The following is an 8,983-nucleotide window of genomic DNA, read 5'->3' as shown; positions in this document are numbered from 1 at the left end:
TGAGTGCTAATGTAAATAATGTGTTTTTAATTTCAAATTCCACTTCTTTATTGCTGGTATATAGGAAAGCAATTGGTTTTTGTATGTTAACCTTGTATCCGGCAACCTTGCTATACTTGCTTATTAGTTCCAGGAGGTTTTTTGTTGATTATTTCAGATTTTCTACATAGAAAATTACCTCATCTGTGAACACAGACACTTTTATTTCTTCCTTCCCAATTTGCACACATTTTATTTCTTTTTTATCTTATTGCATTAGCAATGACTTCAACATGATGTTGAAAAGTAGTGGTGAGAGGGGACATTCTTGCGTTGTTCCTGGTCTTAGTGGGAAAGCTTCTAGTTTCTCACCATTAAATATATGTTAGCTGTCGGTTTCTGTAGATGTTCTGTATGAAGTTGAGGAAGTTTCCCTCTATTCCTAGTTTTCTGATAGATTTTATAGGAATGGGTGTTGGATTTTGTCAAATGCTTTTTCTGCATCTATTGACACGATCATGTGATTTTCTTTAGCCTGTTGATGTGATGGGTTACATTAATTGATTTTCAAATGTTGAGCCAAGCTTGCATAACTGGGATAAATCCCACTTGGTCATGGTGTAAAATTCTTTTTATACATTATTGGATTTGGTTTGGTAATATTTTGTTAAATATGTTTGCATCTATATTCATGAGAGATATCAGTCTGTGGTTTCCTTTTCTTGTAATGTCTTTGTCTGGTTTTGATATTGGGGTAATTCTGGCCTCATAAAATCAGTTAGGAAGTAATTCCTCTGCTTGTATCTTCTGGAAGAGATTATAGAGAATTGGTATAATTTCTTCCCTAAATGCTTGGTTGAATTCACCAGTGAACCCATCTGGGCATAATGTTTTTAAAACAAAATTTTAAAACAAATTTAAACAACCCTAAATCTACATTTTATTTATATTGAAATAAGCTTATTTCACTGAAATAAAAATTTACTTAGATTGAAATAAAATTTATTTTTCTCACTAAAAATAATAGTCATATTTTCTGTATTGTTCCTAAATAAACCACAAAACATTTATGTTTTGCAAGTTTTCCAGATCAAGAGGAAGAAGTAAATATAGTCATAGAAAGAAAGAAAGAAGGAAACAGATGAATCAGTTGTCAGTATCCATGTCCTCTGATTCTGGGTTGAGCATGATATGGAAGTATTTATCATATACCTGATAAAAAGCTTATGATACAGGCAGGTGTAGGCTCAAGAAAGTAATCTAAATAGCAACAACCAGATGTGAAACAACGATAGGCTCTTCTATTCGAACTTCAATTGTAACTTGTTCCTTTGGGTTCACTTGATAAAGACAAAACCTACACTGACACCGTTGTCTAAGGAGCTCACAGTTTTTCTCTCTTCCCTTACAGATTTTTTTTTTTTAAAGATTGGCACCTGAGCTAACAACTGTTGCCAATCTTTTTTTTTTTTCTTTTTTCGTTCTGCTTTTTCTCCCCCAAATCCCCCCAGTACATAGTTGTATATTTTTTAGCTGTAGGTCCTTCTAGTTGTGGGACGTGGGACACCTCCTCAGTGTGGCCTGATGAGTGGTGCCATGTCCGCGCCCGGAATCCGAACCAGTGAAACCCTGGGCCACCGCAGCAGAGCAGGCGAACTTAACCACTCGCCATGGGGCCGGCCCCCTCCTCACAGATTTTTAACATATACTTAAAACTTCAACTAGTCAAAGGTCGATTGTGAGAGACATTGTAACATTTTATAAAATGTATTCCTTCCTCCTACACATCCTCCAAATCTATTCCTTCAAAGAACTGATAACTCAATACAGTTGGATCCATAGTGATGATAAATGCTGTGTTTAAAATGACTTTAGACAATTCCAGAGTGCCAGTATCAGAGATCATGCAGAAATGAAATTTGGCACTTTCAGTACTATCTCCTGAAAGAATAGCTAAGTCTTCAAAGTGTGAGCATTAAAACAGTGGTTGTTTAAACAGATAGATTATCAATAGCTAATTTATTCAATTGGAGCCCTATAGGCAAAGAAATTTGGTAACTGGCCTATGTATACTTTACAGCTTTTCCCCTAAATATTAAACATAGGAGAAAACCTATTTTTAAACATTCCCTTAGGTATTTTTGAGAGTTTATGAATTATCTATAGGAAGCACCGCCTTAGATGTATAGATTTTGATATATATGTCTACAATAAATCCAGATCATGTTTTATATAAAAATTTTTGTTAAGCAAAACTAAGTTACTTGACCTTCAATCTGTCAAAGTGTTCCTCAGGTAAGCTTTGAGACTCATCCATTTTCATGGCACTTATTCTCAGCTTTCATCACAGGAATAGACAGGACCTTCAGCAATGCATAAACGTTAGGAAAAAACTAGAGGTCCGGCAGATGGAGGGCTTCATACGTGGTGGATGGAAGCTCTCTCTCTTTCCTTCTGTTTCTACTTGATTCTCCAACAGTGACACTGTGCTGGGAGTGTGTCAGGATTGGCTAAGTCATTTCTGTACAAGTCAGCCTGGTGTCCTTCTGATGTGTTGAATTTGAGCTGTTCCATGACAGACGGTACCAGAGATAAGCGTTTACGAGCTTTGGGGTGTTGTTCTGAGAATATATCGTTAAGTTCCTGAGTAATGTGCTCCGCTGTTGGAACACTTAGGGACTCTTTACAGTCATTTTCAGAGGTTGGTTGAGATTCCAGGTTACCTTGCTGAGCTCTGTGGAGTTTCCCAGGGAGTTTCATTTGAATATCAAATTTGGTTATCAAATTTATAGCTGCCTCAAATGAAATACATGGTAAGTTTTGATATTTTCCAGCACCTCATTAGTGAATGCAACACTGCAGTGAAGCTGCTGACTGCAAAGAAAACATCAAAGATTCGCCCCCCGGAGATTTTTTCCAAAGGCTCTTATAAAAGATAGGACAATTTTTTTAAGGTTAAGATAGGACATTCTCAAGTACAAAAATGAGATAAAAATTTGTTGATACACTGCAGAGGACACATGCTCTGCCAGCTATACAGTTATTCCATCTAATATTCGTGTCACTTATTTATACCTGAACATGAAACGAGTGCTTGCAGGAGAGCTATTAAAATTTCAAAAGCACCATGCCTGTCTGTCCATTGAGAATGACAAATTTCCTTCAGGTCATTACCCTTCATTATTCAGAGAAAAGAGGAATTACATTGTCAAGCTATAAAAGTGTTGTGGTAATTGAGGGATAAAAGAACAAACTTCTTCAGTTATTTCCAATGCAACAGATACTCCCACAACAGGCACTGGTTTTGCCAGTCACATATTTAAGGCACAGGAAGATCTGAGTATGGAGGCAGCTCAGGGATATTTCTCCAAAAGTCGAATCAGCAACTGTTTTTCTTTTTTTTTTTGAGGAATATTGGCCCTGAGCTAACATCCATGCCCATCATCCTCTGCTCAATATGTGGGACGCCAGCCACAGCATGGCTTGACAAGTGGTGCATAGGTCCCCACCTGGGATCCAAACCCCAGGCCGCAGAAGCAGAATGTGCAAACTTAACTGCTGCGCCACCGGGCCAGCCCCACACCTTTCATTTTCGAAGAAAACCTACTGGACGCAATATATGCCACGTTTGGTTACACGTTAGTGTACTCCACGTTTAGTTCCCACTTCTCAGTTATCATACAGTGAAATTGCACAACCAAAATTTCTGCATCAGCTTCATGAGGCAGGAAGCCCACAAATTCTTCTCTTGGGTACGAGATCATCAACAAACCTCACCAGCATGGGCTGGTGTTCTTCCCCTGCTGTGTCCACACATCGTTAGTGATCATGGAAGCGAAGTGTCTCTCTCTTCCCGGAGAGTTTCTTCCCAAAGGCAGCTCTCACAGATCTCTAGTCTGATTCTGCTATTTTCCAATGGAACAGGTTAATTTGTGTTGTCTCCAAGTGCTTTCTCAGGACCTTTTCACCAGAACTTATCCCACACTTCAGCAGTGCTTGAAAGCTATCAGGAGTAAAGAGAACTTAAGGGATTTCATCATTCTCATGTCCATTCAGAGGTAGGTTTTGTTTACTTAAGAATTGAAATTTCAAATAATGATTTTAGGTGTTGTTTTCCTTCTCCTCGAGAGATGCACATAAAAGGTCTTCATCCAGTTCTTCACCTCCTTCTTCTGCACTGGGGTTCTGAGCATCATTGTTATTTGTGTCCTTATATTTTTGTTCCTGTGCAGAAGTTCTGTCAGTTTTTTTTCTGTTTGTTTTTATGTTTCAGTGTCCTCATTGCATCTTCACTCAATTTTTAATTCATTTTCTGTGTCTATTATGCAGACTGTTCAGATGACTGATAAGGTAAATAACTGTCCTGTAAGGACTAGTTCTATAGATCATGTAACTGAGCAAAAAGGGGCTCGTTCTGCTCACTGCAACCTGGTGCCAATCAATTACAAACAAGCCGGTGGTTGAGAAAGGAAAATTTATACGATTAGTTAGCATAATCGGAAGATGGTCGACTAGTTTCCTAAAGAACCATCTTCAAATCATACGGAATCTTGAGGCAGTTATATAGGGGAAATGGGCAGGGAAGGAGGGGGTTAGGGATGTCGACCATCCAGTGTGATGAACTTCAAGGTACCACATAATCTCTTTCTTCTGTCATTCGTGATGGGTACCCACGCAGAATTTTTCTTTCTGGAGGTTGTCATGTTCCTGGAAAACTCAGAGAACAAAGTTGTTTTATCACAGCTGGGAGATATACGTAAGCAGAGTCATAGAACTAGCAGATCATGAATTCTGTAAAAGGGAGAGGTGCTTAATCATCTAGGCTACATGCAGGCTAGAATGTCTTCACAGAGACTAGTGAGTCAGGGTCAGAATTACTATATTGCTTCCTTTCCCTAAGATGTTAACTTAATGTTTCCCTCATGTTAACTTAAGATCCAGCTGTTACAATCATTGTGGGATCAAAGTGTTTGGCACATAACCAATAATGTTTTATCTTCTAAGTTTTATCTTTTAAGTCTGCTCTTCTGCAATTCTTCACCTACTTCTGCATCTGGTCAGTGGGCCTGGGGAACCTAAAGACCAGGCATGGCTCTTCCTCAAGCCGTTGGGGGCTGTGAAGGTGTTAGGTGTCCTCACCCCGCAGGTCCAGGTCTCCCTTTCCTGTCTTCTCAGGGTAGCCCACCCTCAGGTAGGGTTGGGGAGGAGAGCCAGGCCAGCACCGTCAACCTAGAATTCTGTAACAAACTGTGGATTAAATGTGAGAGTAGAAAAGACCTTTTCAGGCATGCAAACATTAAAAAAAAAAAATTGCCTCTCTGTAATTTTTTCTCTGTATCCTGGGGTAGGCAGGCTTCTAAGCTGACCACTAATGATCCTGCCTTTAAGGCTGGGCTGGACCTAGTGGCTTGCTTCTGATAAATAGAATAAGGCAAAAGTCATGGATATGACTTCTGAGATTAGGTTACAAAAAACTGACATGGTCTTGCTTGCATTCTCCCTCCCTCCCTCCCTCCCTCCCTCCCTCCCTCCCTCCCTCCCTCCCTCCCTCCCTCTCTCTCTCTCTCTCTCTCTCTCTCTCTCTCTCTCTCTCTCTCTCTCTCTCTCTCTCGCTTGTTCTGATGCAATGAGCTGTCATGTTATGGGCCACCTCAGGGAAAGGTCAATGTGGCAAGGAACTGAAAGAGGCCACTAGTCATTTAGTCCTGAGGAACTGAGGAGGTCAGTTCAGCAGGAAACACTGTATTACCAACAAGAATAGCCACTACCTCCCCCAGTAGTAATTCCCTAGTATGTCTTCTAAGAGAGGAAGAAGAAAGAACATCATGTAGACAGTTCTATTTCTAATCCAGTGGTTCTCAACTGCGGGCTATTTTGCCCTCCCCCCACCCCCCCCCCGCAAGACATTTGACAATGTCTGGAGACATTTTTGATTGCCATGACTTGTGGGGTTGGGGGCACTACTAGCATCTAGTGAGGAGAGGCCAAGGATGCTACTAAACATCCTACCATGCACAGGACAGCCCCACAACAAAGAATTATCTTATCCAAAATATCAATAGGGCCAAAGCTGTGAGAAATCTTGTTCTAACCTGATAGTATGGTTCTTCAACTTGATGTCCCACCTGTAGGTAGTTTGCCATGTACTTTATGTTTGTTAAGGCTGGCAAAGTGTAGAATATTGCTGGATGGCAACTAGTTGCAAGAATTTAACCATGGGAGGCTAATAGGGGTACTGGCAGTGAGACCTGTCAGCTATGACAGGTGAGTGCAAGAATGGAGCCATAATTTCAGGAAGGAATACCATTTCTTAATGGCTTCCTTCCTGTGATATTGTGAATTATAATAATTATATTTGGTCTTTGTCCTCATTTCTAGCACAGAGCTTCTAAAACACTTGGAATTTCCTTAGTGGTAAGAGAGATCGTGGTACCTTTTGTTATGTTAATAAGGTAACTTTTGGAATGCCCCTAGGTCACCTAAGGATGGGGTCTGGTTGCCAGGGGAACCAACCTTATGACTGGAGGGCTGGAACTTTCAATCCTACCCCCAGACCTCCGAGGGGAGCCGGAGGTTGAATTGACTATGAATGGTGAATGATTTAGTCAATCATGCCTATGTAACGAAGTCTCCATAAAAACCCAAAAGGACAGCATTGGGAGAGCTGGGTTGGTGAACACATGGAGGTGCTGGAAGAGTGGTGTGCCCAGATAGGGCCTCCGCATGTCCTCCCACATACCTTGCCCTCTACATCTCTTCCATCTGGATGTTCATCTGTATCTTTTATCATAACCTTTTATAATAAATTGGTAAACATAAGTAAATGTTTCCCTGAGTTCTGTGAACCGCTCTAGCTAATAAGTCAAATCCAAAGGGATGAGAAGTCATGGGAACCACTGACTTACAGCCAGTCAGTCAGAAGTACAGGTAACAAGCTGGACTTGCGACTGGTATCTGAAGTCCAAGGAAGGGGGTCTTTGGAACCTCCAATCTATAGCTGATTGGTCAGAAGCACAGGAAACAACCTGGGCTTGCGATTGGCTTCTGAAGCCAAGGGCAGTCTCATAGGACTGAGCCCTTTACCTTTGGGATCTGGTGCTATCTGCAGGGAGCTAGGGTCAGAATTGAGTTGAATTGTAGGACACCCAGGGGTGTCCCGAGTGTTGCATGGTGGTGTAGGGGGAAACACACACACAGACACACACACACAGCCACGTCAGAACTGATCTTAAAACCATGCTCCTTCCCTGGAGAAGTCCCTGCAGCTATGCTCCAGTAACTCTTGCAGTATTTCTGATGAATTTTTAGTCTTTCTTTTAAATGCTTGTTCTATGTTGGCGGCTTAAGATTATACCCTTATCCCATGCCTGCTTTTTGTCTCTGCTGTGCCAGACTTGATTTTATTTGTGTCTCAGAGTAATGCTTTCAGATTTGCTTGAATCTAAACTCTGTACTTCTTAGGACAATCCCAATACGTCCCATATCTGACACAGCCTCCCAGAACCCCAGCACAAAGATGACACTACAGGGCTTTGCTCGTTCAGGAGGGGAGTTTAAACACTTATAACAAATTGTTACCAATTTGTTAATCCATGTATTCATGAAGTTCAGCATTAGCGAATAGTAGGTTAGATTTTACAATAATTTACGTGCAATTAATAGCATAGATCACACTACTTAAAGTTAGAAAGATTTTCTAGTAAACATTAGCTTAATAAATTTTTAGTACTACCTACGAGGTGTCTAAAAGCATAGCATAGAGGAGCATTCAATATTCTACAATACGTAGAAACTGGTTTGGCCCATTGAACTAAATTAGCTGATCCTAATTGCTCACTATTTTCAATCAAATAAATATTTAATGACTAGTTGGTAACTAGTCCCAGATTTGTTATATCAAACAGCCATAAAGCCATTGTTGTAGAATAATCCCAAATTGATGGGCAACTATATGTTTCATGTAGTACTCTAGAATTTATATTATTTATATGAACAGGATATTATAAGTTCCTTTAAATTTATTACTTACAAGCATAAATTGTTTTTCGAAAAAAAGAGCATATTTTCCATTGAATTCTCCAACTCCTGTTTTCTTTTCTAAAATTTTTAGCCTTCCACATGTGCTCTTAGAGTTTTCTTAGTTAGCCTCTGCTCCAGCCATCTCTTGCTACATAGCAAACCACCTCTAAACCTAGCAGCACGAAAACAACAGCAGTTTTATATCCTCACAGAATTCAGATAGGGTGTGGTAGGGATGTGTTGTCTCTGCTCTGCTGTGTTCAGGGCCTCTGCCAGGAAGACTCAATGCTGAGGGGTGACTTGAAAGACTGGAAACTGGAATCATCTGGAGGCCTCTTCACTCACATGCCAGGACCTGGGCTGGGATGACATGAAGGCTGGGCTCAGCCAAGGCTGTTGACCAGACCACCTACATGGGGTCTCTCTCACTGGCTTGGGCTTCTCCCAGGATGGTCCCTAGGTTCCGAGAGGGAGCTTCCTAAGAGTGAGTGTTCCAGCAGACACACACAGAAGCTTCAGGGCCTTTTATGACCTAGCCTCAGAAGTCATATTGTGTCATTTCTTCCATACTCTATTGCAAGGATTGTAAACTATGGTCTCATGCCAAATCCAGTCGGCCACCTGTCTTTGTAAAGAAAGTGTTGCTGGAACACAGCCGTGTCTGCTTGTTTACATACCGTCTATGGCTGCTTTGCAGTCAAGTAGTTGCAACAGAGACCGTGTGGTCTGCAAAGCCTAAAATATTTACTGTCTGGCTCTTTATAGAAAAGGTTGGCCAGGGCCAGCCTTGAGGCATAGTGATTAAGTTTGCATGCTCTGCTTCGGTGGCCTGAGGTTCATGGGTTTAGTTCCCAGGCACGGATCCACACGCTGCTTGCTCATCAGGCCATGCTGTGGCAGCATCCCACATACAAAATAGAGGAAGGTTGGCACAGATGTTAGCTCAGGGCCAATCTTCCTCACAAAAAAAAGAAAAAAAATTTAA

The 8,983-nt window shown here is 41.0% G+C and overlaps 2 pseudogenes; both read right to left on the bottom strand.

The window, feature by feature from the left end:
* Window positions 1-1,981: 1,981 nt before the first annotated feature.
* Window positions 1,982-3,415, bottom strand: LOC138919094 (52 kDa repressor of the inhibitor of the protein kinase-like; annotated as a pseudogene).
* Window positions 3,369-8,419, bottom strand: LOC111767933 (52 kDa repressor of the inhibitor of the protein kinase pseudogene; annotated as a pseudogene).
* Between the last annotated feature and the right edge of the window lie 564 nt (window positions 8,420-8,983).

The sequence above is a fragment of the Equus caballus genome, chromosome 1 (genome assembly GCF_041296265.1).
Source record: "Equus caballus isolate H_3958 breed thoroughbred chromosome 1, TB-T2T, whole genome shotgun sequence".
In the NCBI taxonomy this organism is placed as follows: domain Eukaryota; kingdom Metazoa; phylum Chordata; class Mammalia; order Perissodactyla; family Equidae; genus Equus; species Equus caballus.
The sequence above is the reverse complement of the archived record's forward strand: the minus strand, read 5'-3'. Positions and strand labels throughout refer to the sequence as shown.